Raw genomic sequence first — 27,565 nt, forward strand, 5'->3', positions numbered from 1 at the left:
TAAAATCTATCTCCCACCCAAAAATTATTCTTCGTAAGAATAAATTCCAAAAGTGATCTGATGAACTCAATTTTGTCTTCAGAGAAGCCTCCTTCAATATTTTTCTCCTGGAAATCCAGATCTGTGTTGTAGCGTCCATGGCCGCGGGCCGTCGGGTTTACTCACCTCCCGACGCCCGCAGCCATGGATCCGTGAGTGCTGGTCCCCATCTCCTTCCTAGGAGACGCCAGCACTCACTTCCGCTCCGTTCGGCTTAAAGGGCCAGCGCATGCACAAAGGAAATCGTCATCATCCTCAACTGCTATTATTTCCTGGTCTATAAGAAGGCCCCAGGCATTCTGATCCTTGCCTGAGCGTTGTTAGTCTATCCCAGTCTGTCTTGCAAATGGTCCCTTGTTACCCGTGCCCTGTTACCCATTCCTGTATCCTGTATTGTTCTTGTTCCTGTGCCTACCCGTGTTGGAGTTACGTCGACTGCACCTGCTGTCGTTTGCCACGTCCAGTGACTTCTGCCACGTCCCGTGCCTTCTGCCACGTCCAGTGTCTTCTGCCACATTGGATACTGCCCGCCACGTCTGGCTCTACCTGCCGCACCGGCCTCCATCCGTGCTGAAGCCACAGCCACCGTCTGGACTAGTTCAGGTACCCTAGTGTTGCTATCTGCTATTGACTTTCATGTAGACTGTGACCTGGTCAGCTGCCTCCCCGCTACGACAGAGCGGCCTAGTGGGTCCACATACCCTGTGACAGTATGCTTAGGCCATGGAACCCGCTGGCCAGCCCAAGACCGCAGTCCAGAAGATACAGACGGAGATGCATGACCTACGCACACGTCAGGATCAACTCCTTGAGGCTGTGAATTCTATCCTGGTCCGCCTGGATCTACTCACTGTTCCACCCCCGGTTCTTCCTCCTGAGGCTGTTGCTGTGCCACTGCCCGTTGCGTCTCCTGTTTGTTCCGGATCTACAGTTCCTCTGCCTCTTCCTCCTCGCTATGATGGTGAACCCAGAGCATGTAGAGGATTTCTTAATCAATGCATGGTTCATTTTAGGCTACGGCCTCATCTCTTCCCCTCCGAGGAGGCCAAAGTGGCGTTTATTATCTCCCTCCTCGCCGGCAAGGCCCTCGCATGGGTGAACCCAATCTTGGAGCAACAAGGACCTGTATCCTCAGACTTGGCCATGTTCCTGCAGTCCTTTCGTGCCGTGTTCGAAGAGCTGGGTCAAACATTCTCTGCCGCAGCCACTCTGTTGACCCTCAAGCAAGAGGGCTACACAGTAGGGGAGTGTGCTATCTCCTTCCGTACCCTAGCAGCCGAGCTGACATGGAACAATGAGGCACTAGCAAATATCAGCAGCACTGGACAAAAAGATATAAATTGGGTGCAAGCCTCTTAGGTCACAGTCCAATGACCCTTCAATATACATAAAAAGGAAAGTGAGGCAGCACTACCAAATTTGTGAAAATAGTGATCCGTTTATTCCACTCGTGTGCGACGTTTCAGCTCAGTGTGAGTGCTTGAGAAAGGCTCACACTGAGCTGAAACGTCGCACACGAGTGGAATAAACGGATCATTATTTTCACAAATTTGGTAGTGCTGCCTCACTTTCCTTTTTACGAACAATGAGGCACTGGTGGCGACCTTCTGGCAGGGACTGATCTCTCACATCAAGGACGAACTGGCAGCCCACGACCTTCCTTCTACCTTGGATGCCCTCATCCTGTTAGCCACCCGGGTTGATATGAGAATCCGGGAGCGCACTCAAAAGGTTCGACAGGAGAGCTGGGCCCACAGACCAGCACCCTCGGTCCAGAGACCACTATTGTCTTCTCCTAGTGCGCTACCTGAAGAACACATGCAGGTAGACAGATTCCGGTTATCTGAACAGGAGAAGCAGTGCAGAGGCTCCTCTGGTCTATGTATGTATTGTGGCCTTAAGGGTTATTTTGTGCGCCAATGCCCATAGAAACCGGGAAACTCCAGTACCTAGGGTTGGTTGGAGAGGCAACTCTAGGTGTAACGTCTCCAAACGTTAAAACCTCTTCCAGATTATCGATTACTGTGGCCATCGTCTCCGGAGAAACGTCACATCCTTCCTCCGCCTATCTTGACTATGGAGCAGCTGCTAAATTCCACAGTCCGTCTGGAGAGACCCCTGGCTGTTGCCTCTGTGAATGGTCTACCATTGCCCGATCCGATTATGCTCAACACGGAGCCGTTGACACTACGGGTCTGAGCTCTTCACTCAGAACAGATCATCTTCCTGGTACTACCTAAGGCTATCAATCCTATCCTGCTGGGTCTGCCATGGCTCCGCCTACACGCCCTGCTCCTTGACTGGAATTCCGGAGAGGTTCTTCAATGGAAGTCCGTCCTGTTATGCCCCCTCTGCCTCCATCACTGTAATGTCGGGGTAGGGAGACGGACAGATGAGCCCTAATCTACCCGCCACTCAGTCCCTGCCTACTTGCACGGCCCGTCCCGGGCGACGGCATACAACTGGGCGACGGTCCCTACGTTCAATATGTGCACGACAGACAAAACAAGACAAGGGTACACAGAAGCAAGGGAAGTGGGGCAGTTGCCCACGGCAACACCGTGAGCAACACGAGTAGTGGACGAGCCGAGTCAAACCAGGAGAGTACATGGTAGCAAAAGCAGAGCAGGAGAATAGTCAGTCAAGCCAGGGTCAATATGAAGCAGAGGACAATGGTAATAGCAGGAACAGCAGAGCCAGCAAACAAGAGAATTACAGGCAAAAGACAAGCAGCAAATTAAGGTATAAATAGACCAAGGGCGGGAGCTAGAACCGTCTGGCCAGGCTATGATAGGTTCTCCCACCCCTTAGCCTACCAGCCTGAGTGGTAGCAGATCGAGTCACTCTAGCCGACCTAGGAACAGATGCAGGCTGATTAACCACGGGCGTCGACACAGAAGCTGTGTCTGGCAAATCCTTTACAATCACTCTCCGGTCTTCCATCTCAGTATGCCAGTTTTGCGGATGTCTTCTGCAAACGAGAGGCTGAGACGTTGCCTCCACGTTGGAATTATGACTGTCCCATTGAACTGGTTCCTAATGCTTCTCTTCCCCGTGGACAAGTATGTCCTCTCTCCTTGCCAGAGACTTTATCTATGTCAGCATATATCAAGGAGAACTTGGAGAGAGGTTTTATTCGAAAATCTTCTTGGGGCAGGCTTCTTCGTTAAGAAGAGAGATGGATTTATTTGACCCTGCATTGACTACCGTGGTCTCAACCAGATCACGGTCAAGAACAAACACCCATTGCCACTTATATCCGAGATGTTTGATCGCATATGAGGAGCCAACATTTTTTCTAAGCTAGATATGCGGGGGGCTTATAATCTAATCCGGATTCACCGGGGTGACGAATGGAAGACGGCATTTAACACCCACGATGGGCACTGCGAATACCTAGTGATGCCCTTCGGACTGTGTAACGCTCCCGCAGTATTTTACGAATTCGTCAATGATATTTTCAGAGATCTCTTCTATATGTGTGTTGTCGTTTATCTCGATGATATTTTGATTTCCTCCCCAGATCTGATGACCCATCTGAGGCATGTCCGTCAAGTTCTTCTGCGACTAAGAGAGAATCGCTTATATGCCAAGTTGGAGAAGTGCGTCTTTGAAAAGAAGTCTTTGCCCTTCCTGGGCTACATCATCTCGGATCAAGGTCTTAAGATGGACCCTGAGAAACTAAAGTCTGTCCTGGAGTGGCGACGTCCTCAAGGCCTAAGTTCCATACAACGGTTCCTGGTATTCGCCAATTTCTACCGGCAGTTTATTCCAAACTTTTCATCTCTGACGGTTCCCATCTCTACCCTTACCAAGAAGGGTGTGAACGCCAAGGTGTGGCCTTCAGAGGCAGAGTCCGCATTCATTAGCTTCAAGAAAGCCTTCACTTCAGCTTCAATCCTCCATCACCCTGACGTATCTCTGCAGTTCTCACTAGAAGTGGACGCTTCCTCTGTTGGTGCAGGTGCACTTCTGTTCCAGAGGAGCTCCAAAGGAAAGGCACTAGTATGTGGCTACTACTCAAGACTTTTTTCTACTGCTGACTCTTACTCTATTGGGGATCGGGAGCTACTGGCCATCAAATTGGCTCTGGAGGAGTGGAGACATCTTCTAGAAGGTGCAGCTCACCCCATCTTGATCTACACCGACCACAAGATCCTTACCTACCTTCAGTCCGCTCAAAGACTGAATCACTGTCAAGCCAGGTGGTCGCTGTTCTTCACCCGTTTCCAGTTTCTGCTCCACTACCATCCCGCTGACTAGAATGTGAGGGCCGATGCCCTGTCCAAATCGTTTGAGACGGAAGACACGGTGGAGTCCCTTCAGACTATCATAGACCCGTCCTGCGTTGTCACCGCTAATCCTCTGCAGATTAGAGACATCCCTACGGGGAGAATTTTTGTTCGGTTGGCAGACAGGAGAAGAATTCTCTGCTGGGGACACAGTTCTAAACTGGCTGGGCACGCTGGTGTCAGTAAAACCCAAGACCTGATTGCTCGTCACCTGTGGTGGCCCACGCTACCTAAAGATGTTCTGGACATTGTCTCTTCTTGCACGGTGTGTGCCTCTAACAAAGTTACTCACTCCAAGCCTGCCAGATTTCTACAACCTCTGCCTGTACTTAATGCCCCTTGACAGCACATTGCAATGGACTTCGTCACAGATCTTCCTCCCTCAGCAGGATGCAACACCATCTGGGTGGTGGTGGACCAGTTCTCTGAGATGGCACATTTTATCCCGCTGACCGGCCTACCTTCTGCTCCCCGACTGGTGAGTCTCCTCATTCAACACATCTTTCGCTTGCATGGCTTGCCTTTTCACATTGTGTCTGACCGGGGGGTTCAGTTTACCTCTAAGTTCTGGAGAGCCCTCTGTAAACTCCTGAAGGTGAGTTTGGACTTTTCCTCAGCCTATCACCCCCAGTCCAATGGGCAAGTTGAGAGGACCAACCAGATCATGGAGAATTATCTCCGCCACTTCATCTCTTCACAGCACGATAACTGGGTACAGCTTCTTCCATGGGCCGAGTTCTCATACAACCACACAAGTGAGTCCACCACTTCCACTCCATTTCACATTGTATACAGTCAACATCCTAGAGTCCCTCTTGCTGTGTCGACTTCATCTCAGGTACCCACTGCTGACTCTGCATATGGGGACTTCCTGCAAATCTGGCAACAGACCCGGTCCTCTATTTTGCTGGCAGTAGATCGCATGAAGCGAAAGGCAGATACTAGGAGAAGAGAGCCGCCTCAGTATCTTCCGGGGACTAAAGTCTGGCTGTCCTCTCGAAACATTCGCTTGAAGGTACCCTCATACAAGTTTTCTCCCAGGTTCCTTGGTCCTTTCGAGATTCTGCAACAAATCAACCCTGTCTCCTATAAGCTGCGGCTGCCTCCTACCCTCAGAATCCCTAACTCCTTCCATGTGTCCCTCCTGAAACAAGTGGTCCTAAACCGCTACAGCAAGACTTCTAGTTCCACAGTTGCTCCCAGCGGTCCTTCTGATGTATTCGAAGTAAAGGAGATAATGGACTGCAAAAGGGTAGGAGGAAGGACTTTCTATTTGGTGGACTGGAGAGGGTTTGGTCCTGAGGAGAGGTCCTGGGAGCCAGAAGAGAAACTCAGTGCTCCTGCTCTTATTAAAAAGTTCCTCTCTCGCTCTGGCCCCAAGGAGAGGGGGTGTAAGAGGAGGGAAACTGTAGCGTCCATGGCCGCGGGCCGTCGGGTTTACTCACCTCCCGACGCCCGCAGCCATGGATTCGTGAGCGCTGGTCCCCATCTCCTTACTAGGAGAGGCCAGCGCTCCCTTCCGCTCCGTTCGGCTGTGTCCCGTAGGGTGCGCACGCACGCTCGTGCCCGGCCTTAAAGGGCCAGCGTGCGCACAAAGGAAATCGTCATCATCATCAACTGCCATGATTTCCTGATCTATAAGAAGGCCCCAGGCCTTCTGATCCTTGCCTTAGCGTTGTTAGTCTGTCCCAGTCTGTCTTGCAAATGGTCCCTTAGTGTTTCCCCGTTCCAGTTGTTACAGGTGTCCTGTTACCTGTTCCTGTATCCCGTATTGTTCTTGTTCCTGTGCCTACCCATGTTGGAGTTACGTCTACTGCACCTGCTGTCGTTTGCTACGTCCAGTGTCTTCTGCCACGTCCCGTGCCTTCTGCCACGTCCAGTGTCTTCTGCCACATCGGATAATGCCCGCCATGTCTAGCGCTACCTGCCACACCGGCCTCCATCCGTGCTGAAGACACAGCCACCATCTGGACTAGTTCATGTACCCTAGCGTTGCTATCTGCTATTGACTTTCATGTAGACTGTGACCTGGTCAGCTGCCTCCCCGCTACGAAGGAGCGGCCTAGTGGGTCCACATCCCCTTGACCGTGACATGTGTCTCTGCCTCTATTTTTTTTTATAGAGCACAAATTAATTGTGGATTGCTACCTGTAACAGATAAATGGCCACTATTTTGTACCAGATTTTTGTTTTGCGTTTTACTAAATAGGGCTGTAAAACCTGGCCGCTTAAATCCACCCCCCATGTACTTGTTATATTCGGGGACACGCTCACTGGTTTGTGCTTGTCCGATGTTGCCTCTCTTTCCCTCACTGCCACTTTTCCTGAGGTATGAATCATGCTTAGCACATATATATCTTTCGATCCCTGTACTTGACCGCCAGCAATTCCTCAGATGCATAAGCACAGGAGTCCCCCTTTACCATGCGCTCCCCACTAATTGCTGCGGAAAACCAATTCTGTTTTTGCATATGGTACCACATGCCCCAGTCCTTGCAGCATGCAAATTCCTTTAAAGGGGCACACTGGAATAAAAATTATTGCAGTACAGGTGGTACCCCTTGTGAAGCAGAGGCTGCATTATCTCCCACACGATCTTACTGCTGGTGGAAAGATCAGGGGGGCATCCAGGAACATTTATTGTGCGGTCCCGCCCTTCATAAATCCTGAAGGCGGTGGTATATCCTGACCCGCTTTCACACCATTTGTAAAGCTTAACGCCATATCTTGCCCTTTTGGAAGGTAGATATTGGCGAAAGCTAAGTCTTCCATGGAAGTTGAGGAGGGATTCGTCCACGCTTACATTCTGCTCAGGGGTGTAAAGTTGCAGGAATAAATTATTGAGGGAATTTATTAGCGGTCTTATTTTGAATAACCGATCACAGTTTGCATCGGTACTTGGGGGGGCCTGTGCGTTGTTATTGAAGTGGAGGAACCTCATTATTGTTTCATAACGAGACCTGGGCATTACTGCAGAATACACTGGGGTGGCTTGGGCGGGTCTTGTTGACAATAATAAATAAATGGAAGTAATCCATTTGGACAAAATTTGTATTGTCCACAGTTATGCCAGGAGTGGCAGTAAAGCTGTGGATTCTAGGCCCAAAAGCTGGAGCAGGTGCCCATACAAGAGCCTGAACTGGAGGGATCAGGCTGTCCCATGCTACAGCGCTACTAGGCCCTGCGCTTCCATGTTCTGCAGTTTCAACTGTGTCAGGGACAACATCCCCTGAAGATGAACCTGAAGTGACGCTATCATCGTCACTACCTAAAACAGGTTCCAACTCTGACGCCATCTCTGATGCGTTCTCAGACTCAGACCACAGCATGGCGTATGCCTTCTCAGCACTAAAAAACTTCCTCGCCATAACGTCACTAACACTAACTAAACAAACTTTTTTTATTAACACACAAACTAACTGGTATATATATATATATATATATATATATATATATATATATATATATATAAAAATATATCTACACTACTGCTAACAAAAAAATAAACCGCTATCGCTATATATATTATATATATATATATATAAAATTATATATTCCCTACCTGCCTATTCTAATATAATAAAAGATGGAAAGGTAGATAGATAGAAAAAAAGATAGATGGATAGATTGTATACACAGATAGAAATCTATCTATACAAAGAATGTATTGATGTGTAACGCTGTATTTTTTTTTTTTCACAGTATTCTTCTGGCAGCAATTCTCTCAAGTATCTTCTTCTCCTCACACTGAAACAATGTGTGAGGAGAAGAAAAAAGGCAGGAGATTTGCTGCCAGAAATGTCAAAATAAAACAAATGTGATCGCTGGTTTTCACAGCGATCACATGTTCAGGGACCATCATATTGGCACCTGTCACTCTGCCCAGTGCCCATGTCTACTAGCAACAGCCAGGGCACAGATCTGTGTGCACGCGATCGCGCGTGCACAGTCTCTGAAGTGCCGCCGTAATTAGTCTATACGGCGGACTTTAGAGACCCTGAACGCTGGCCGTATAATGCCAGCGTTCGGGAACCTGTTAAAAGGCAATGGCCATTCTAAGCTGAATGTGCCTGCTCTCATCAGATCACAGAAGTCACACAGCTTAAGGCCTCGCTAGTACTAGTGTGGGAGACTGTCTGGGAATCCGTGGTGCGGTTGACTTATTATTATGTCATTTAGATTTTGTTTCACATTCGATTAAAAAGGACAATGGACTAAAGCTTTAAAAGTCAATGTCCATTCTCAGCTGAATGTACCTGCTCTCCCTGCTCTTGTCAGTTCATAGAAGTTTCATGGCTAAAGTCTCTGCTAGTACCACTGTGGAAGACTGTCTTGGAATCCGTGGTGCTGTTGACCCATTGTTATGTTTTTGTTTCACAATCGATAAAAGAAGGACTATGGACTAAAGCTTTAAAAGTCAATGGCCATTCTAAGCTGAACGTGCCTGCTCTTGTCACGTCGCTCGCTAGTACCAGTGCAGGAAACTTTCTGGGAATCCGTGGTGCATTTGACCTTTTCTTATGTAGTTTAGATTTTGTTTCACAATCGATTAAATGGACTATAGACTAAGGCTGGGTTCACACGAGCAGATTACGTCCGTAATGGACGGACGTGTTTCGGCCGCAAGTCCCGGACCGAGCACACTGCAGGGAGCCGGGCTCCTAGCATCATACTTATGTACGATGCTAGGAGTCCCTACCTCGCTGCCGGACAACTGTCCCATACTGAAAACATGATTACAGTACGGGACAGTTGTCCGGCAGCGAGGCAGGGACACCTTGCGTCGTACATAAGTATGATGCTAGGAGCCCGGCTCCTTGCAGTGTGTTCTGTCCGGGACTTGCGGCCGAAATACGTCTGTCCATTACGGACGTAATGTGCTCGTGTGAACCCAGCCTAAAGCTTTACAAGTCAATGGCCCTTCTAAGCTGAATGTGCCTGCTCTCCTTTCTCTTGTCAGATCATAGAAGTTACATGGCTTAAGACCCAGCTAGTACCAGTGTTGGAGACTGTCTTGGAATCTGTGGTGCTGTTGACCTATTGTTATACTGTTTCGATTTTGTTTCATAATCGATTAAGAAAGGACTATGGACTAAAGATTTAAAAGGTAATGGCCATTCTAAGCTGAAAGTGCCTGATCTCATCAGATCTCATGAGTTACGCAGCTTAAGGCCTCGCTAGTACCAGTATGGTAGACTGTCTGGGAATACTTGGTGCTGTTGACTTATTGTTATGCAGTTTAGATTTTGTTTCACAATCGATTAAAAAAGGACTATGGACTAAAGTTTTCTGAGTCAATTGCCATTCTAAGCTGAATGTTCCTGCTCTCATCAGATCGCAGTCGTTACACAGCTTAAGGCCTCGCTAGTACCAGTGTGGGAGACTGTCTAGGAATCCGTGGTGCTGTTGACCTATTGTTATGCAGTTTAGTAAGCCCAACGTAATTTAGGCGCAGCCGTAATGGATAGAACGCATGACAAGGTGGTTTGGGTATAGGCTATTAAGTGTGAGGTTAAGTGTACAGGGATTTAAATGGTTAAGCAAAGGGGGGCTTGCATAGGAATGTATCTTTAGGTGATGGGAGGAGTATATTGTATATAAGTCCACGTGGGATAGAGGCAGCCCGCTTTCCCGCTGGACAACAGAAGAAAGATTTTCTGTATATTACAGTGAAGTATTTAAAAAAAAATAATATATATATATATATTTCACTTACCTAATCATGGATACTTCCTTGGAGTCCATGATGGCCAGGATCAGAGACGCGGCGCTTCAGCACGGTCCTGGATGGCTGGAGCAGCTGTTCTCTTGGGCTCTTCCTCCTGTTTCAGTGGCAGGAGCATTGAGTGTGGAGGTACGCAGGAGTCGGCATTCCAGGCCTCCGGAGAGGCCTACACCTGAGGTAACGCCTCAGTCCCGTCGGCGCCATGGGACCCCCACTAGGCACCCTCCTCCTCCGGGTCCTAAGCGAGCACCATGCTCAGGGCCTAGGAGGTCTGAAAGGAATCCCGTCAGGCGGGCGGGATTGGAGGTGGCAGGAGGGCAGGGCCGCGGCCATCTTCCCTCTTCCTGTCGTCAACGACAAGGCCGGAAGTGACGGCGGGATCGGAAGTAGCGGCCCTCTTCGGAAAACGATGTTCCGGGCGCCGGAGGAGCTCATCTGACAGAGGCAAGGACTTCATGCCCAGCCCGCAGGAAGCGGCAGGCGGGCTCGGCAAAGAGGATGTGTTCGCCTCCTGCTGGGACAGGGAGGCGTGCGGCGGGGACCGGAAGTACCCGGTCTGGGTATGCTAGTGACGTCGTGCCCCTTCCGGAAAGGGGGCAGTGGTCATCTTGCCCTTCAGAGGGAGAGGACGAGGAATCGGAGGACAGCCCTTTAGAGGTGCATGGGAGCCAGGGCTGTCTTTCCATTTATGCCACGCCAGAAGCGTTGCATAGGCCGGTGTCGGCTGGGCCTAGGACTGCATCAGCCGGGTTGTCAGCCAGCTACGGGGAGAGAGTGGTGCCGGACCATCACCCCCCTGGAATGCCGCGATTGACAGAGAGAACATCTGGATCGTTGGATATGACCTCTGGGAGGTCACCTCAGGGACGGCCGGGTGAGTCTACCACTGATGTGGTCCCGGGGATGGGTGGGAGGTGTGGGGGGTATGTTTTCTATGGCTCATATGCAAAAGGTTTTTTAAGGGTATGCAGGAATATTTTGCTAAGGGTATGGGGGATGTAGGGCAGTCTCCAGCGAGGGTGTTGGGCTCTGCTAGTGAGGTGCGTGGAAGTGCGGCTGCGGCAGGGGTTGCAGTTGCTAGCGAGGTGGCGCAGGTTCCGGGCGCTGTGGTGGAGTTGGATAAGTCTGTTGATGCGGGAGCTGGTACATCCAAAAAAGTGGTGAATGATGTGCGTTTGGCTGACGCTGCGAAAGGTGAAGTGTATGTGTGTTTTAAGGGCCTGCTTGGGGAGCATTTAAAGGCTGAGATTAGGGAGAAAATATGGAAGGATGAATATGTGGAGATTTTTGCTTTATTGCCATTGGAGAAGTTTAACTTGTAGCGGTGGAAACCGGATGAGAGTAAGAAGAAGGAAGAGGAGCGGCGTCGTTATCGCTTGATTCCTTGGACGTTCGCAAATTGGCTGCAGGCCTTCGCTAATTTGGCTAGCGTGGTGGGCAAAATGGCAGCTTCCTCGGGAAAAGGATGTTGCTGGCAGTTTAATGAGGGGCATTGTAAATTTGGAGCAGATTGTAGGTACAAGCACGAGTGCTCCGGTTGCGGAGGCACCCATGGTTTGTCCAGATGCTTCAAGAAGCATAAGGGCAGGCAGGGAGATGCTGAACAGAAGAGGGGCGACGCCGGTGAAAGTGGAAAGGATGCTTCTGTTTTTAAGGGAGTATCCAAATAAGAAAGTGATGGAATTGTTGTTTCTGGGATTCCTTGCATGTCGGTAGTACGGGATGGGGTGTTTCGAAATTTGTCGTCTGCTTTGGCGCGGCCTGAACAGGTTACTGATAAATTGATGAAAGAGGTGGCTTTGGTCCACATGGCTGGCCCGTTTTCCTCCCCTCCAGTTTCTGGTTTGCGGGTTTCCCCTTTGGGTTTGGTTCCTAAAAAGGAGGTTAACAAATTCCGCCTTATTCATCACTTACCTTATCCGGAAGGGGAGTCGGTGAACGACGGCATCGATCCTGCTCTGTGCGCGGTTAGTTACACTTCCTTTGATGCGGCGGTCGTTTGGGTTTGCAAGTATGGGAAGTGCTCACTGTTAGCAAAAACTGACATTGAGGCCGCGTTTCGTTTATTGCCGGTGCACCCAGACAGTTTTTGTTTATTAGGTTGTTGTTGGCAGGATTGGTATTTCGTAGATTGTTGCCTTCCGATGGGCTGCTCCATTTCCTGCGCTTTTTTTAAAATGTTTAGCACGTTTTTGGAGTGGGTGGTTCGCCGTGAGGCGCAAGTGCCATCAGCAGTGCATTATTTAGATGATTTTTTGTTTATCGGTCCGCCGGCTACGTATGTGTGTGCAGGGTTGCTGCATACTATGGAAAGGGTGGCAAATAACTTTGGGGTACCACTGGCGCCCGAGAAAACTGAGGGACCTACGACGGTCAAGTTTCTGGTGATAATTATTGATTCGGACAAAATGGAATGTCATTGGCCAGACGATAAATTACTGGAATTGAGGGAGTTGGTGGTGAGTGTATTGCGCAGGAAGAAGATCCAGTTGCGGGACTTGCAATCGTTGTTGGGACGTTTGAATTTCGCATGTAGGATTATGCCCATGGGGCGGGTGTTTTGTAGGCGGTTGGCTAGTACTACCGCAAGGGTTCATTCTCCCCATCATTTCATTAGGTTGCCTGGTGAGTTAAAAGCGGATTTGTTGGTATGGGGGGAGTTTTTGCACAGCTACAATGTGCGGTCTGTTCTCATGTATCAGCCGGTGTCTAGTGTGGATTTGGAGCTCTTTACAGATGCGTCAGGTGCTTATGGTTTTGGGGCATATTTCCAGGAGCATTGGTGTGCTTTCGTTTGGCCAAGTGCATGGCGTGAATGTGGTTTCGTCCGTAATTTGGCTTTGCTGGAACTGTTCCCGATTGTGGTGGCTGCAGAGCTTTGGTGGGTGTCACGGCACAGGGTGTGGATCCACTGGGCCGTACCGCGTAGCGGGCTAGCAGCTGGCCAACAAGGTACAAAACAATGTCTATAGTTCTGAACGGGTACCTGAGGCAATGTAGATAGTGGCAGGGACACGACTTGGCTCTCACAGCAGATGAAGCCGCGGATGCAGCGGGAGACATGACTTGGCTTTCACCGCAGGTAATGCTGCGGTTGCAGCGGGGAGACACGACTTGGCTTTCTCCGCAGGTAACGCTGCGGATGCAGCGGGAAGACACGACTTGGCTTTCACAGCAGGTAACGCTGCGGATGCAGCGGGAAGACACGACTTGGCTTTTACAGCAGGAAACGATAGCATGGGATACAGGGTACAGGCAGCAGGAACGGGTAACGCTGGGAACTGGAAAACACTGGGAGACCTTTAGCAAGACAAACTAGGGTATACAATAACGCTCAGGCAAGGGACCTGTGGGCAGAGCCCTTTTTTATAGTCCAGCAGCCATTTGGGCTGATAACTGATTTTTGACAGCTGGACGCGTACTGGCCCTTTAAGGCCGTGCACGGGCAGGCGCGCGCGCCCTGTGGGAAACAGCACAAGGACCCGGAAGAGAGTGCCGGCGTCTGCCAGGAGGAGGAGGACGCCGAGCAGAGAGATGTCCATGGCTGGGATCTTCAGGGGGTGAGTTAGAGCGGCGATCCCCGGCCATGGACGTAACAGTATCCCCCCTCTTACGCCCCCTCCTCTTGGGACCAGAGTGGGAAAGAAATGTCTTCACGAGGACAGGGGCATCGATATTCTCCTCTGGCTCCCAAGACCTCTCTTTTGGACAAAATCCCCTCCAATCAACCAAGTAAAATGTCCTGCCTCCTACTTTCTTGGTGGCCAGGATCTCCCTCACTTCGAAAGTTCCGGATGAACTGCCAGGAGCCACTGCGGAAGTAGGAGTCCTGGAGTAGCGGTTTCGAACCACGGGTTTTAGGAAGGAGACGTGGAGGGTAGGAGGAGGTCGAAGCTTATACGACACAAGATTGATCTGCAGCAGAATCTCGAAGGGTCCAAGGAATCTGGGAGCAAACTTGCAAGATGGCACCCTCGGCCGGATATTCCTGGAAGACTGCCAGACCTTTGTACCTGGAAGAAACTGGGGAGGTTCTCGTCTTCTAGTGTCTGCCTTTCTCTTCATGCGGTCCACCGCCAGCAGAATAGAAGATTGTGTCTGCTACCATATTTGCAGAAACTTCCTGAAGGTAGAATCGGCTGCAGGCACCTGAGACATAGTAGAGACGGGCAGGTGTATTCGAGGATGTTGGCCATAAACTATGAAGAACGGACTGGAGGTGGCGGACTCACTGGTATGGTTATTATAAGAGAACTCCGCCCATCATGTCTTCTGGAAACAAAGTGCCGTAGGTAGTTCTCCATAATTTGATTAATCCTCTCAACTTGCCCATTGGACTGAGGGTGGTAAGCTGAGGAGAAGTCCAACTTTACCCCGAGTAGGCCGCAGAGTGCTCTCCAGAACTTAGAGGTGAACTGGACCCCTCGATCCGAGACAATATGCAGAGGTAATCCATGCAGACGGAAGATGTGTTGCATGAAGAGGTCCGCCAGTCGAGCGGCAGAAGGCATACCAGTCAGGGGAACAAAATGAGCCATCTTTGAAAAACTATCCACCACCACCCAGATCACACTGAATCCTGCAGAGGGAGGCAGATCTGTAACAAAATCCATAGCAATATGCCGCCAGGGGGCCTCGGGCACAGGCAGTGGTTGGAGCAGACTGGCTGGTCTCGAGTGGGCACCCTTGTTGGCTGCACACACCGTACAGGAGGAGACAAAGTCTATGACGTCTTTGGGCAGCTTGGGCCACCAGAACTGACGGGCAATAAGGTCTCGGGTCTTACGGGCACCCGCATGTCCTGCCAGCTTGGAACTGTGACCCCAGCGAAGGATTCTTCCTCTGTCTGCCAGCCGTACGAAAGTTTTTCCTGGGGGAATGCCTCTAACCTGCAGAGGGTTGACAGAGTAGATGCAGGAAGGATCGATAATATTCTGTGGGGACTCCACAGTGTCCTCTGTCTCAAATGACCTGGACAAGGCATCGGCCCTCACATTCTTGTCGGCAGGTCGGTAGTGGAGTTCAAACCAGAACCGTCCAAAAAACAATGACTATCTGGCTTGACGAGGGTTCAGCCGTTGAGCCGTCTGTAGGTAGGTCAAGTTCTTGTGGTCCGTGAAGACCAGGATAGGATGAGATGCGCCCTCCAGTAGGTGTCTCCACTCCTGCAGAGCCAGCTTCATGGCCAGTAACTCCCGATCCCCAATCGAGTAGTTGCTCTCTGCAGAAGAAAACTGCTTGGAGTAGTAACCACATACCACCGTCTTGCCTTTCGAACCCCTCTGGAACAATAGAGCACCGGCACCAATAGAGGAGGCGTTGACCTCTAACGAAAACTGCAGGGCTACATCAGGATGGTGCAGAATGGAGGCAGACGTGAAGGCTTTCTTTAAGGTTTCCAATGCGATCTCCGACTCTGGAGTCCACACTTTGGCATTCATACCCTTCTTAGTGAGGGTGGAGATGGGGGCTGTCAGAGAAGAGAAGTTGGGGATGAACAGTCTGTAGAAGTTGGCGAATCCCAGGAAGCGTTGTATGGCCCTTAAGCCTTGAGGACGTGGCCACTCCAGGACAGCCTTGAGCTTTTCAGGGTCTATCTTGAGGCCCTGATCAGAGATGATATAGCCCAGGAAGTGTAGAGACTTCTCTTGGAACACACACTTCTCCAACTTGGCGTAGAGATGATTCTCTCTTAATCTAAGCAACACCTGGCGGACATGGCCCTGATGAGTCACAATATCTGGGGAAAAAATCAAGATATCATCGAGATACACCACAACACAGACATAGAGGAGGTCACGAAATATGTCATTCACAAATTCTTGAAATACTGCGGGAGTGTTACACAGGCCGAAGGGCATGACCAAATATTCGTAGTGTCCATCACGTGTGTTAAAGGCAGTCTTCCACTCGTCTCCCTGACGGATCCGGATTAGATTGTAGGCCCCACGCAGGTCAAGCTTGGAAAAAAAATTCGCCCCCCATATACGATCAAAGAGCTCAGAAATCAATGGCAAGGGGTACCTGTTCTTCACCGTGATCTGATTGAGGCCCCGGTAGTCAATCCAGGGTCGAAGGGATCCATCCTTTTTTTTTTACAAAGAAAAACCCGGCTCCGGCCGGGGATGAAGACTTTCGTATGAAGCCCCTCTCTAGATTCTCTTTAATGTAGGCCGACATAGACTGGGTCTCTGGCAAGGAAAGAGGGCATACTCTACCGCGAGGAGGGGAAGAGTCAGGGACCAAGTCGATAGGACAGTTGTATTCTCGATGTGGTGGCAATATCTCTGCCTCCTTTTTGTCGAAGACATCAGCAAACTGAGAGTAACAAGGAGGCAACCCTGTCAATGACTGAGGCGAAGAAGGCTGGGATAGATGGACATGACCCAGACAGCGGTCTAGGCACTTGGGACCCCACTGAAGAACCTCTCCAGAGTTCCAATTCAGGATTGGGGCGTGAAGACTGAGCCAAGGCAAACCCAGCAGCATGGGGTTGACAGCCTTGGACAAGACATACAGAGAGATGAGCTCGGAATGAAGAGCTCCCACCTGGAGTCTCAACGGCTTGGTCACAGACAATGCTGGGTCAGGCAAAGGCAGTCCATCTACCGAGGCAATGATCAATGGTCTCTCCAGCAAAACAGTAGGCAAATGAAGAAGATCCACAAGGTCCTGACAGATTAAATTGGCTGCAGAGCCAGAGTCCAGGTAGGCAGAGACTGGATGAGGTCTCCCGCCAGCGCCAATAGTCACAGGAATAAACAGCTTGGACGAGAATTCTCTATCAAGTGCAGTAGCGCCCAGGGTTTTCTCTTCAACCAATCCCAGGCGTTGGGGTTTCTTAGGCCTCTGGGGACACAGACGCACAACATGGCCAGCGAGGCCGCAATACAGACAGTGTCCAGAGGTGCGCCTGCGCTGTTTCTCTTGATCAGACAGTTTAAGCCGATCCACCTGCATCGGAACCTCGGGCGCAGCAGAAGAACAAGGCAAGAGGGGTTGCTGGAAGTTGGGCGCCAGTCTAGGAAGCCATCTCTCCTGAAGAATCTCTTGGGATCTCTCTCTGAGCCTTATGTCCACGCGGGTAGCCAGTAGAATCAGGTCATCCAGGGCAGCTGGGAGATCTCGAGCAGCCAGTTCGTCTTTGATCTCAGGCGATAGGCCATGCTAGAAGGATGCAACCAAGGCCTCATTGTTCCAGGACAATTCTCCTTCCAGAGTCCGGAACTGGATGGTGTATTCGCCCACGGGGGCATCCTCCTGACGCAGGTTAAAGATAGCAGTGACTGCCGATGAGGCTCGTCCAGGCTCCTCAAATACAGAACGGAACAACCGCACAAGCCCCTGGAAGTCTCTGGTCTCGGGTCCCTGTTGTTTCCAGATTGGATTCGCCCACGCCAGGGCCTTGCTTGCGAGTAGGGATACAATAAAGGCGATCCTGGCTCCGCCGGAGGAAATGCTCGGGCGTGCAGAGTGAAGTGGATTTGGCATTGGTTCAGGAACCCCCTGCACGAACTTGCGTCTCCATGAAACCGAGGCGGTAATGGCAGCGAGAACCGAGAGTCCGAACTGGAGCTGCCAGGAGGTGTAGCAGGAGGGTCGATCGGAGGAGTTTGACTAGGAGCGATGACGGAAGAAACTAGCGCACCAAGATGCTGCGCCATGGAGTCTACTGCCACAATGAGTTGATCCTGTCGCGCTTGCAGATCCTGCAGGTCCGCCTGCATGGCTTGGGAGGATAACAGGCTCTTGACTTGGCCAGCGGGGTCCATGGCCTGAGCATACTGTCACGGCGCGGGGTGTGGACCCACTGGGCCGTACCGTGTAGCGGGCTAGCAGCTGGCCAACAAGGTACAAAACAATGTCTATAGTTCTGAACGGGTACCTGAGGCAATGTAGATAGTGGCAGGGACACGATTTGGCTCTCACAGCAGGTAACGCCGCGGATGCAGCGGGAGACACGACTTGGCTTTCACCGCAGGTAACGCTGCGGATGCAGCGGGGAGATTAGACTTGTCTTTCGCCGCAGGTAGCGCTGCGGATGCAGCGGGAAGACACGACTTGGCTTTCACAGCAGGTAACGCTGCAAATGCAGCGGGAAGACACGACTTGGCTTTTACAGCAGGAAACGATAGCACGGGATACTGGGTACAGGCAGCAGGAACGGGTAACGCTGGGAACTGGAAAACACTGGGAGACCTTTAGCAAGACAAACTAGGGTATACAATAACGCTCAGGCAAGGAACCAGTGGGCAGAGCCCCTTTTTATAGTCCAGAAGCCATTTGGGCTGATTTTTGACAGCTGGACGCGTACTGGCCCTTTAAGGCCATGCACGCGCGGGCGCGCGCGCCCTGCTTGAAAGAGCACGAGGACCCGGAAGAGAGTGCCGGCGTCTGCCAGGAGGAGGAGGACGCCGAGCAGAGAGATGTCCATGGCTGGGATCATCAGGGGGTGAGTTAGAACGGCGATCCCCGGCCATGGACGTAACAGTGGGATTGCCTGAGGGACAGGAGAGTGCGTTTTGTATATGACAACTTGGGAGTGGTTCAGGCCGTTAATGCACAGACGGCAAATTCTCCGCCAGTCGTGCGTTTATTGAGACATTTGGTTTTGAGGGGGCTGGTGTTGAATTCGCATTTTGTGGCAGTTCATGTTCCAGGGGTGCTTAATTGAGTGGCTGATTTCCTTTCTCGTCAACAGAGGGACAGGTTTCGTCCGCTGGCGCCGGGGGCGGAGACTCATGGCCTTGCTTGCCTGGAGCATCTTTGGAAGCTGGTATGACTATGGCAATGTCGCTCATTGGGAAGTCAGTTAGTGGTTACGTGGAAGAGGTACAGTGTGGTATGGAGGGTATGGGAGGTTTTGTTGAAGAATGGGCGGGTGAATAGTTTGGATCGGCTGGCTTGCTTGTTATGTTTTATAGGGAATTCGTACAGTGATGGGGTGTCTGCATCAGCGGTCGCTCGGAGGTTGTCTGCATTAACATTTTGGTTTAAAATCAGAGTGGAGGAGGGCGTGACTAAGTCCTTTTAGGTCAGGCAAGTAATGAAAGGTTTCAGGAGGGGTTTCGTGTTTAGGGATCATAGGAAGCCGGTGTCTTTTGATCTATTGGAAGCTATTTGTGAGCATTTAAAGACTGTTTGTGTGTCAGGTTTTGAAGTACGTTTGCTTACGCTGGCCTTTTCTTTAGCTTTCTTTGGGGCTTTTAGGATATCGGAGTTGGTGTCGGCAAGTAAGCGTGTGTCTGGGGGCTTATTGTTCACGGATGTTGAATGGGATGGGTCCTGCCTGTCATGCCTGCTACGTAGATCAAAGACAGATCAAGTGGGGAAAGGTTTTTTGGTGCGCTTGTATGAATTACCAGGGTTGAGGGTGTGCCCGGTTCGCTGTTTTCAGGAGTTTGTTGCAGTGAGGCCTGAGGGGCCGGCATCCTTGTTGGTTCATGCAGATGGTCTGTCTTTGTCGAAATTTCAGTTTGCGCAGGTTTTCAAAAAATGTATCCTGTTGTCTGGCAGTTTAGGTTTGGCGCGGCTTCTGAAGCAGCTAGGTGGGGTTTATCCCTGGCGATGGTCAAGAAGATAGGTAGGTGGGAGTCAGACATATATAGGATTTATTTGCGGCCTCATTTGCTTTAAGGCGGTGGGGTGAGTTATGTTGAAAGTGGGGGGATTGATTTGTTACTTTACTATTGTCTTGTTTTGTTCTAGGTGCGGGCCCCTGCTTGGTGCACTCATACGTGCACTGGGGAGGTGTTCGGACTGATGTCTGTCCGGCTGGACGGCAGTTGGGCTTGGACCAGGCCGAGGTTCAGGTCAGATGTTTGGGTCTGAGGGGCATGCTGTGGTGCAGGTTGTTTCCGGAACTTCCGTTTTATGCAGGGTTAAATAGGGCTCCTGATATTTTGGTCGTGCACCTTGGAGGTAATGATTTAGCTATAAGGCTGGCTAGGGATCTGATGCGGGACGTCAAATTGGATTTGTTGCATTTATGGTCATAATTTCCGGGCTTGATTATTATTTGGTCGGATATTGTTGCTCTCAGGGTTTGGCGGCAGGCACGTTCGGTGCATAGTTTGAATCGGGGCAGGGCAAAGGTTAACAAAGTTGTGGGAAAATTTGTGGCTCGCAATGGTGGTGTGGTGGTGCGTCATAGAGAGTTGGAGGGGGCTAAGGTTGGCTATCTTCGAGCTGACTGCATCCATTTGAATGAAGTAGGGTTGGACATGTGGACCCTAGGCATCAAGGGCGGCTTGGAAAAAGCCCTGCGGTTGTGGAGGGACGTTCATGTGTAAGGTGTCACACATGAATGTCGTGGTGGTAGGAGGAGGGGTCTTTGGAGGCACGTAATGGGAAGAAGGAGAACAACATAGAGGATTGTTGGTAAAGAACTCGGGGCATTTAACCCTGGGTAGTATTGGAGGGCCTGGGGAGTGGTTACCCAGCTGGTTTTTCGTACATTCCTGATGGGCAGAGTCCCCAGGAAGGGAGGTCTTGGAGATGGTTGTTGCCCTCGGGTCAGGTGCAGTACGGCTGTAGGGCAATAAGTTCCAGACCTGAAAAGGAAAGGATGGAGTTAAATATAATCCCTGAAGTGCCTTCAAGGAGCCTTTAACGTGAGAATGTTTGCGGAATAGTGCAGGATGTTAATTTATAGAGTGTTTTTCTTATATGTTATGGTTATGCTATTTTATTGCATAAAGTTGTGTATTTAATAAATGGCTGCTGTGGCCTTTACACCAATTTCAAGTTGTGGTCTCTTATTGGTTTACTGGTGGTGGGAGGTCAAAGATAGCAAAGGCATCAAACATACCTTAAGTCAAATTTTGATTCACAATCAATTAAGAAAGGACTATGGACTAAAGTTTTAAAAGTTAATAGCCATTCTAAGCTGAACATGCCTGCACTTGTCATGTCGCAGAAGCTACATGGCTTAAGGCCTCGCAAGTACAAGTGTGGGAGACTGTCTGGGAATCCATGGTGCTATTGACCTATTGTTATACTGTTTAGCTTTTGTTTCACAATCGATTAAAAAAGGACTATGGATTTAAGCTTTAAAAGTCAACAGTCGTTCTAAGCTGAATGTTCCTGCTTTCCCTGCTCTTGCCAAATCATAGAACTTATATGGCTTAAGACCCTGCTAGTACTAGTGCGAGAGACTGTCTTGGAATCCGTGGTGCTATTGACCTATTGTCATGCTGTTTCGATTTTGTTTCACAATCGATAAAAAAGGACTATGGACTAATGCTTTAAAAGTCAATGGCCGTTCTAAACCGAATGTGCCTTCTCTCGTCAAATCGCATTAGAACAATGCCTTAAGACCTCACTAGTACCAGTGTGGGAGGCTGTCTTGGAATGGTGCGGTTGACTTATTATGTCATTTAGATTTTGCTTCACAATCGATTAAAAAAGGACTATGGACTAAAGCTTTACATGTCAATGGTCATTCTAAGCTGAATGTCTCTGCTCTCGTCCGATCGCAGAAGTTACCCGGCTTAAGGCCTCATTAGTACCAGTGTGGGAGTCTGTCTGGGAATCTGTGGTGCTGTTGACCTATTGTTATGCCGTTTAGATTTTGTTTCACAGTCGATTAAAAAGGACAATAGACTAAAGCTTTAAAAGTTAATGATCATTCTAAGCTGAAATGTGCCTTCTCTCGTCAAATCGCAAGAAAAACACCTTGAGGCTGTGTTCACACGACCTCTTTTCAGATGTAATAAAGGCATTTTACGCCTAGAATTACGCCTGAAAAGACATGTCCAATACGTCGGCAAACATCTGCCCATTACTTTCAATGGGTTTACGATGTACTGTGCCAATGACCTGTCATTTTACGTGACGCTTTCAAAAGACGGCGCGTAAAAAAGACGGCTCGTCAATTGAAGTGCAGGACACTTCTTGGGCCGTAATTGCAGCCGTTTTTCATTGACTCCTTTGAAAAACAGCTCCAATTACATCCGTAATGGACGCCGCGAAAAACGCGAGTACGAGCAATTACGTCTGAAATTCAGGAGCTGTTTTCTCCTAAAAACAGCTCCATATTTTCAGACGTATTTGCCCCTTATCGTGTGAACATACCCTAAGACCTCGCTAGTACCAGTGTGGGAGACTGTCTGGGAATCTGTGGTGCTGTAGACCTATTGTTATGCTGTTTAGATTTTGTTTAACAATCGATTAAAAAAGGACTATGGACTTTAGCTGTAAAAGTTAATGGCCATTCTAAGCTGAATGTACCTGCTTTCGTCAGTTCATAGAAGTTACATGGCTTAAGACCCTGGTAGTACCGGTGAGGGAGACTGTCTTGGAATCCGTGGTGCTGTTGACCTGATTGCTATGCTGTCTAGATTTTGTTTCACAATCGATAAAAGAAGGACTATGGACTAAAACTTTAAATGGCAATGGCCATTCTAAACTGAACATGCCTGCTCTTCTCAGGTCGCAGAAGCTACATGGCTTAAAGCCTTGCTAGTACCAGCGTGGGAGACTGTCTGGAAATCCGTGGTGCTGTTGACCTATTGTTATGCGGTTTCGATTTTGTTTCACAATCGACTAAAAAGGACTATGGACTAAAGTTTCAAAAGTCAATGGCCATTCTAAGCTGAATGTGCATGCTCACGTCAGATCACAGAAGTTACACAGCTTAAGGCCTTGCTTATACCATTGTAGGAGACTGTCTTGGAATCCCTGGTGCAGTTGACCTATTGTTATACCGTTTAGATTTTGTTTCACAATCGATTAAAAAGAAAAATAGACTAAAGCTTTAAAAGTTAATGGCCATTCTAAGCTGAAATGTGCCTTTTCTCGTCAAATCGCAGAAGAATAATACTTTAAAACCTCGCTAGTACCAGTGTGGGAGATTGTTTGGGAATCCGGTGTGCTGTTGACCTAACGCTTTGTTTGTTTAGATTTTGTTTCACAATCGATTAAAAAAAGACTGTGGACTAAATCTTTAAAAGTCAATGGCCATTCTAAGCTGAATGTGCCTGCTCTCATCAGATCGCAGAAGTTACACAGATTAAGACCTCGCTAGTAGCAGTGTGGGAGGCTATTTGGGAATCCGTGGTACTGCAGGCTTATTGTTTGCCGTTTAGATTTTGTTTCACAATTGATTCAAAAAGGACTATGGATTAAAGGTTTTAATGTCAATGGCCATTCTAAGCTGAATCTTTCTGCTCTCGTCAGCTTAAGACCTTGTTAGAACCAATGTGGGAGGCTTTCTGGGAATCCGTGGTGCCGTTGATTTATTATTATTTTGTTTCACAATCGATTCAAAAAGGACTATGGACTAACGATAAAGATGTCAATGGCCATTCTAAGCTGAATGTGCCTGCTCTCGTCAGATCGCAGTAGTTACACGGCTTAAGGCCTTGGTAGTACCAGTGTTGGAGACTGTCTGGGAATCCGTGGTGCTGTTGACCTATTGTTATGCTGTTTAGATTTTGCTTCACAATCGATTAAAAAGGACTCTGGATTAAAGCATTTAATGTCAATGGCCATTCTAAGCTGAATGTGCCTGCTCTCGTCAGATCGCAGCTGTTACACAGCTTAAGGCCTCGCTAGTACCATTGTGGGAGACTGTCTGGGAATACGTGGTCCTGTTGTTTTGCTGTTTAGATTTTGTTTCACAATCGATTAAAATGGACTATGAATTAAGGCATTTAATGTTGATGGCCATTCTAAGCTGAATGTGCCTGCTCTCCTTAGATTGCAGTAGTTACACAGCTTAAGGCCTTGCTAGTACCAGTGTGGGAGACTGTCTGGGAATCTGTGGACCTATTGTTATGCTGTTTAGATTTTGTTTCACAATCGATTAAATAGGAAAATAGACTAAAGCTTTAAAAGTTAATGGCCATTCTAAGCTGAAATGTGCCTTTTCTCGTCAAATCGCAAAAGAATAACACTTTAAGACCTCGCTAGTACCAGTGTGGGAGACTGTCTGGGAATCCGTGGTGCTGTTGACCTAATGCTTTGTCGTTTAAATTTTGTTTTACAATCGATTAAAAAAAGACTGTGGGGGGCGTGGCTTGGACGCTGAGAGAAGCAGATGTGTGGAGATTGTGCTGCAGGATTTCTGCTACAATCTGCAGGAATCCGCCGGGAATCTCTGATTCTTACCTGGCATATTCACAGGAGGTCATCCAGGATACCTGCTGCTCACTTTGGTGGACTTTGGCACGGATCATACTGCGGGAAGTTGTATGACAAGTTGCGGCCTAGTCCACGTGGAACCGCGGCCTTGAGTTTGGGTCCGACCCGGCAGTTGTGCTTGTACCTCCAGTGCTGTGGCGTGGGTGTTCCGGCATTCAAGGGACACAGTCCTGGAGACAGGGAACCTTGTCCTGTGCACTGGGCAGCAGCAGCTACTTGAACTGCAGGGATCCACAGAGTGATACACGGTGGAGGAGATCTCAAAGCACCTCAGTGTTCTCAAACTACTGAGTAAGTGCCATACAATAGTCCAATGATTAGACTGCCTTTACATCCATTGCTAGGCCTCAGGATTCTATGGCCTTGCACCACACTTTGGAAGAGCATAGCTCTAATTTTTTTTGCTGCACAACCAAGTTCAGTACACAAATAGACTGCCTTTTAAAATTACCCTGAGGATTGCATTATCTGAGGAATTTGCATTTTTGAACAGGATATAATTGTAATACCAATGCTGTTTTAAAGAGCATCTGCTCTGGTGGGATACTTGGATTCTTACTCACCTGAACGTTACATTGCATAGAACAATGGTTAAACCTTCTAAAGATAAAATCAAGGCTACTCCCAGTACTAGTCCTAAACGTCGCAATAGTCAGCAAGAACTTGATAAATTTCTGTGGAAGAAGCTGGAAGCTTCACCAGCGAGTAGGCCTAAAAATGTTTCTGATGACTCTGCTCAGATTGATCCGGCTGATGACTCCGATGAGGGCAGCAGTACTTCTGACAGGAACATGGATACTGATACTTGTCAGCTCTCTAAGTCATTTCTGAGACGCTGTTTGGCACAAGTGTTGTCTCCTGTTTTAAAAGAACTTTCAGACATAAAAGTGGAGTTGAAGCATATTGGCGGTAGAGTGGAGTGTTTGGAAAATACACAATCCTCCATTTTGTCTCATAGTGAAGTTTCTCAGCTGAATATTTTAGCACAACAGGATCACCTGAATAACGCTCTTCTTATGTTAGAAGACCAAGAAAATTGCAGTCGCAGGAAGAACATTCGGATAAGGGGTCTACCTGAAAGTATAACTAATGACGCCTTACAGAGTGCAGCCATGACTATGTTTTCTGGATTACTTGGAGATGACAGAGCGAATAAAATTACTATTGAGAGAATTCATAGAGCTTTACGCCCAAAGCCGGCGTTATCGGATCCACCACGAGATGTGATATGCGGTCTTTTGAGCTTTGTGGATACAGCCGCATTACTGCAGAAAGCTAGAGAGGCGTCCAAGGTGGTTTTTGAGGGGACTACGGTTCTTTTCTTCCAGGACCTAGCAACCAGCATGCTGACCAAGCGGAGATTGTTAAAACCGTTAACTGATGTATTGAGAGAGAGGAAAGTTCCGTTTAGGTGGCTGTACCCCTTTGGTCTATCGACCATGTGTAATGGTAAACAGATTACCATCAGACATCCGGATGATCTGGGATCTTTGTGGCAAAGGCTAGCCATTCCGCCCTTGAATATACCCTCAAGGCTACCGATTTACCTTCAAACCCCTTTCCCAGCTCTGCCACAGCGGGGTGAATGGAAGACTGCAACTAAGGGGAAATCGCCTAGGAGAAGATTGGAAGGCTACACTGCTTCTCCTTCAACGTCATGAACTTTCCATTTGTGTTTTTGTTAGAATTGAGGAATATGGTTTTTCTCCTGCAAAATATGCTTAATTCTGTGTTCGGGACTTTCTGAAATTGTGCTGGGTCACGTAAGTTGACATGTCATTAATGTCCAATGTTTCAGATGCTGTTGTCATATTGCAGGTCTGTTCTGAATCTCTAATGTGGATTTATCTTATCCTGTACCTGACTTTAACTAATTTCTATTTTATAGACAGAATGTTACTACGTTCTAGTGTAATTAGGATGCATGCTTTACATTTTGAAGAGTGCATTTGTTCTCACCAGGGCTTGTTTGCCTTGTAAGTATTGTTATTGAACTATGCTATTAACCAGGGTCTTTTCAGTATACATGGTTACTTCTTATGTAATTTGCTTTGATACACTGCAAAATTTCTCTATTACCTCTATTCAGAGTTTCGTAAGCACATATATATATCTCTTTCTACAGGGTAGAGGAGTAATTACTACTGATGTGTATTTGCTTAGTCTATTACGACTCGCTTTCTATGTATTGTTTTGTTCCCTTTTTGTGTGTCATGTGAAAGGGCGTATTCAATCTAACTGCTACCATCCATTTTTATATAAGTAATGGCGAATATCAAAATAGTTTCACTGAATACTAGAGGGCTTAATACGCCACAGAAACGATACCAGGTTTTTCATACCCTGCGGAAAGAACGAGCAGGGATCCTCTTCTTACAAGAAACACACTTTAGACACCAGCATATACCTAATTTATCACGCTCTGATTTTCCTCTTTGGTTTCATAGCACTCACTCCTCGGCGTCTAAAGGAGCGAGTATAGGCATCAGTAAACCGATTCCTTTTACTGCTTTATCACACAAGGCAGATCCCAAAGCTAGATACATTTTTGTAAAGGGCCACATAGGTAACACGTTGGTGACTCTGGTGAATTTGTACGCGCCAAATGTGCACCAAGTTACATGGATATCTAACACATTAGATGAACTTCACTTATTTGCTGAAGTACTAATTGTTTTGGGAGGAGATTTTAATTGCATATTAGGCAAGGAGTTGGACACAACCTCTAAATCACCTGCTTTGTCTCATAAGGCCATTAGGAAGATTAAACAAGCCCTAACTAATTTTCACCTCTTAGATACCTGGAGAACACTCAATCCGGATAAGAAGGACTATTCCTACTACTCACACATTCATGGTACTTACCATCGTTTAGATAAGATTTTTATTACGGAACGACACTTATCTGGTATAATTGCAGCAGATATTGGGACAATCACAGTGTCCGATCATGCCCCGGTTTCAGTCACACTATCCATCGCTTCACTTCCATGTAGAGCTTGAAATTGGTCATTGAATGAGACACTCTTAGGTGACGCTACTCAGGTTACGTATTTACAGGAACGGCTTAAGGAATATTTTCGTTTTTAATGATGTTCCTGAGACCCCAATACCTATGGTGTGGGAGGCGCATAAAGCCTATATTAGAGGAGAACTGATCTCATTAGGAACTAGTCTGAAAAAGGCTAGATCGGCAAAAATTGATGGGCTCATTAATCAAATCTCAGCTTTGGAAAATTTAGGTAAAAAATCCCAGTTACAAAATGCACGGCCTGAGATACTTAGACTCAGGAATGAGCTCAAAGGTCTCTTGAATGTGAAAGCAGCAAAGGTCCTACAGAAATGTAGATATCAATTTTATGCA

General features: G+C 48.4%; 6 pseudogenes; all 6 read left to right on the forward strand.

The window, feature by feature from the left end:
• Positions 1-8,373: 8,373 nt before the first annotated feature.
• Positions 8,374-8,492, forward strand: LOC142683698 (5S ribosomal RNA; annotated as a pseudogene).
• Positions 8,493-9,437: 945 nt separating this feature from the next.
• Positions 9,438-9,556, forward strand: LOC142692620 (5S ribosomal RNA; annotated as a pseudogene).
• A 68-nt stretch (positions 9,557-9,624) lies between these two features.
• On the forward strand, positions 9,625-9,743 carry LOC142738110 (5S ribosomal RNA; annotated as a pseudogene).
• Positions 9,744-21,488: 11,745 nt separating this feature from the next.
• LOC142738412 (5S ribosomal RNA) lies at positions 21,489-21,607 on the forward strand (annotated as a pseudogene).
• A 1,745-nt stretch (positions 21,608-23,352) lies between these two features.
• On the forward strand, positions 23,353-23,471 carry LOC142725500 (5S ribosomal RNA; annotated as a pseudogene).
• Positions 23,472-23,538: 67 nt separating this feature from the next.
• Positions 23,539-23,657, forward strand: LOC142706129 (5S ribosomal RNA; annotated as a pseudogene).
• Positions 23,658-27,565: the final 3,908 nt, after the last annotated feature.

This window comes from Rhinoderma darwinii, chromosome 1 (assembly GCF_050947455.1).
Source record: "Rhinoderma darwinii isolate aRhiDar2 chromosome 1, aRhiDar2.hap1, whole genome shotgun sequence".
In the NCBI taxonomy this organism is placed as follows: domain Eukaryota; kingdom Metazoa; phylum Chordata; class Amphibia; order Anura; family Rhinodermatidae; genus Rhinoderma; species Rhinoderma darwinii.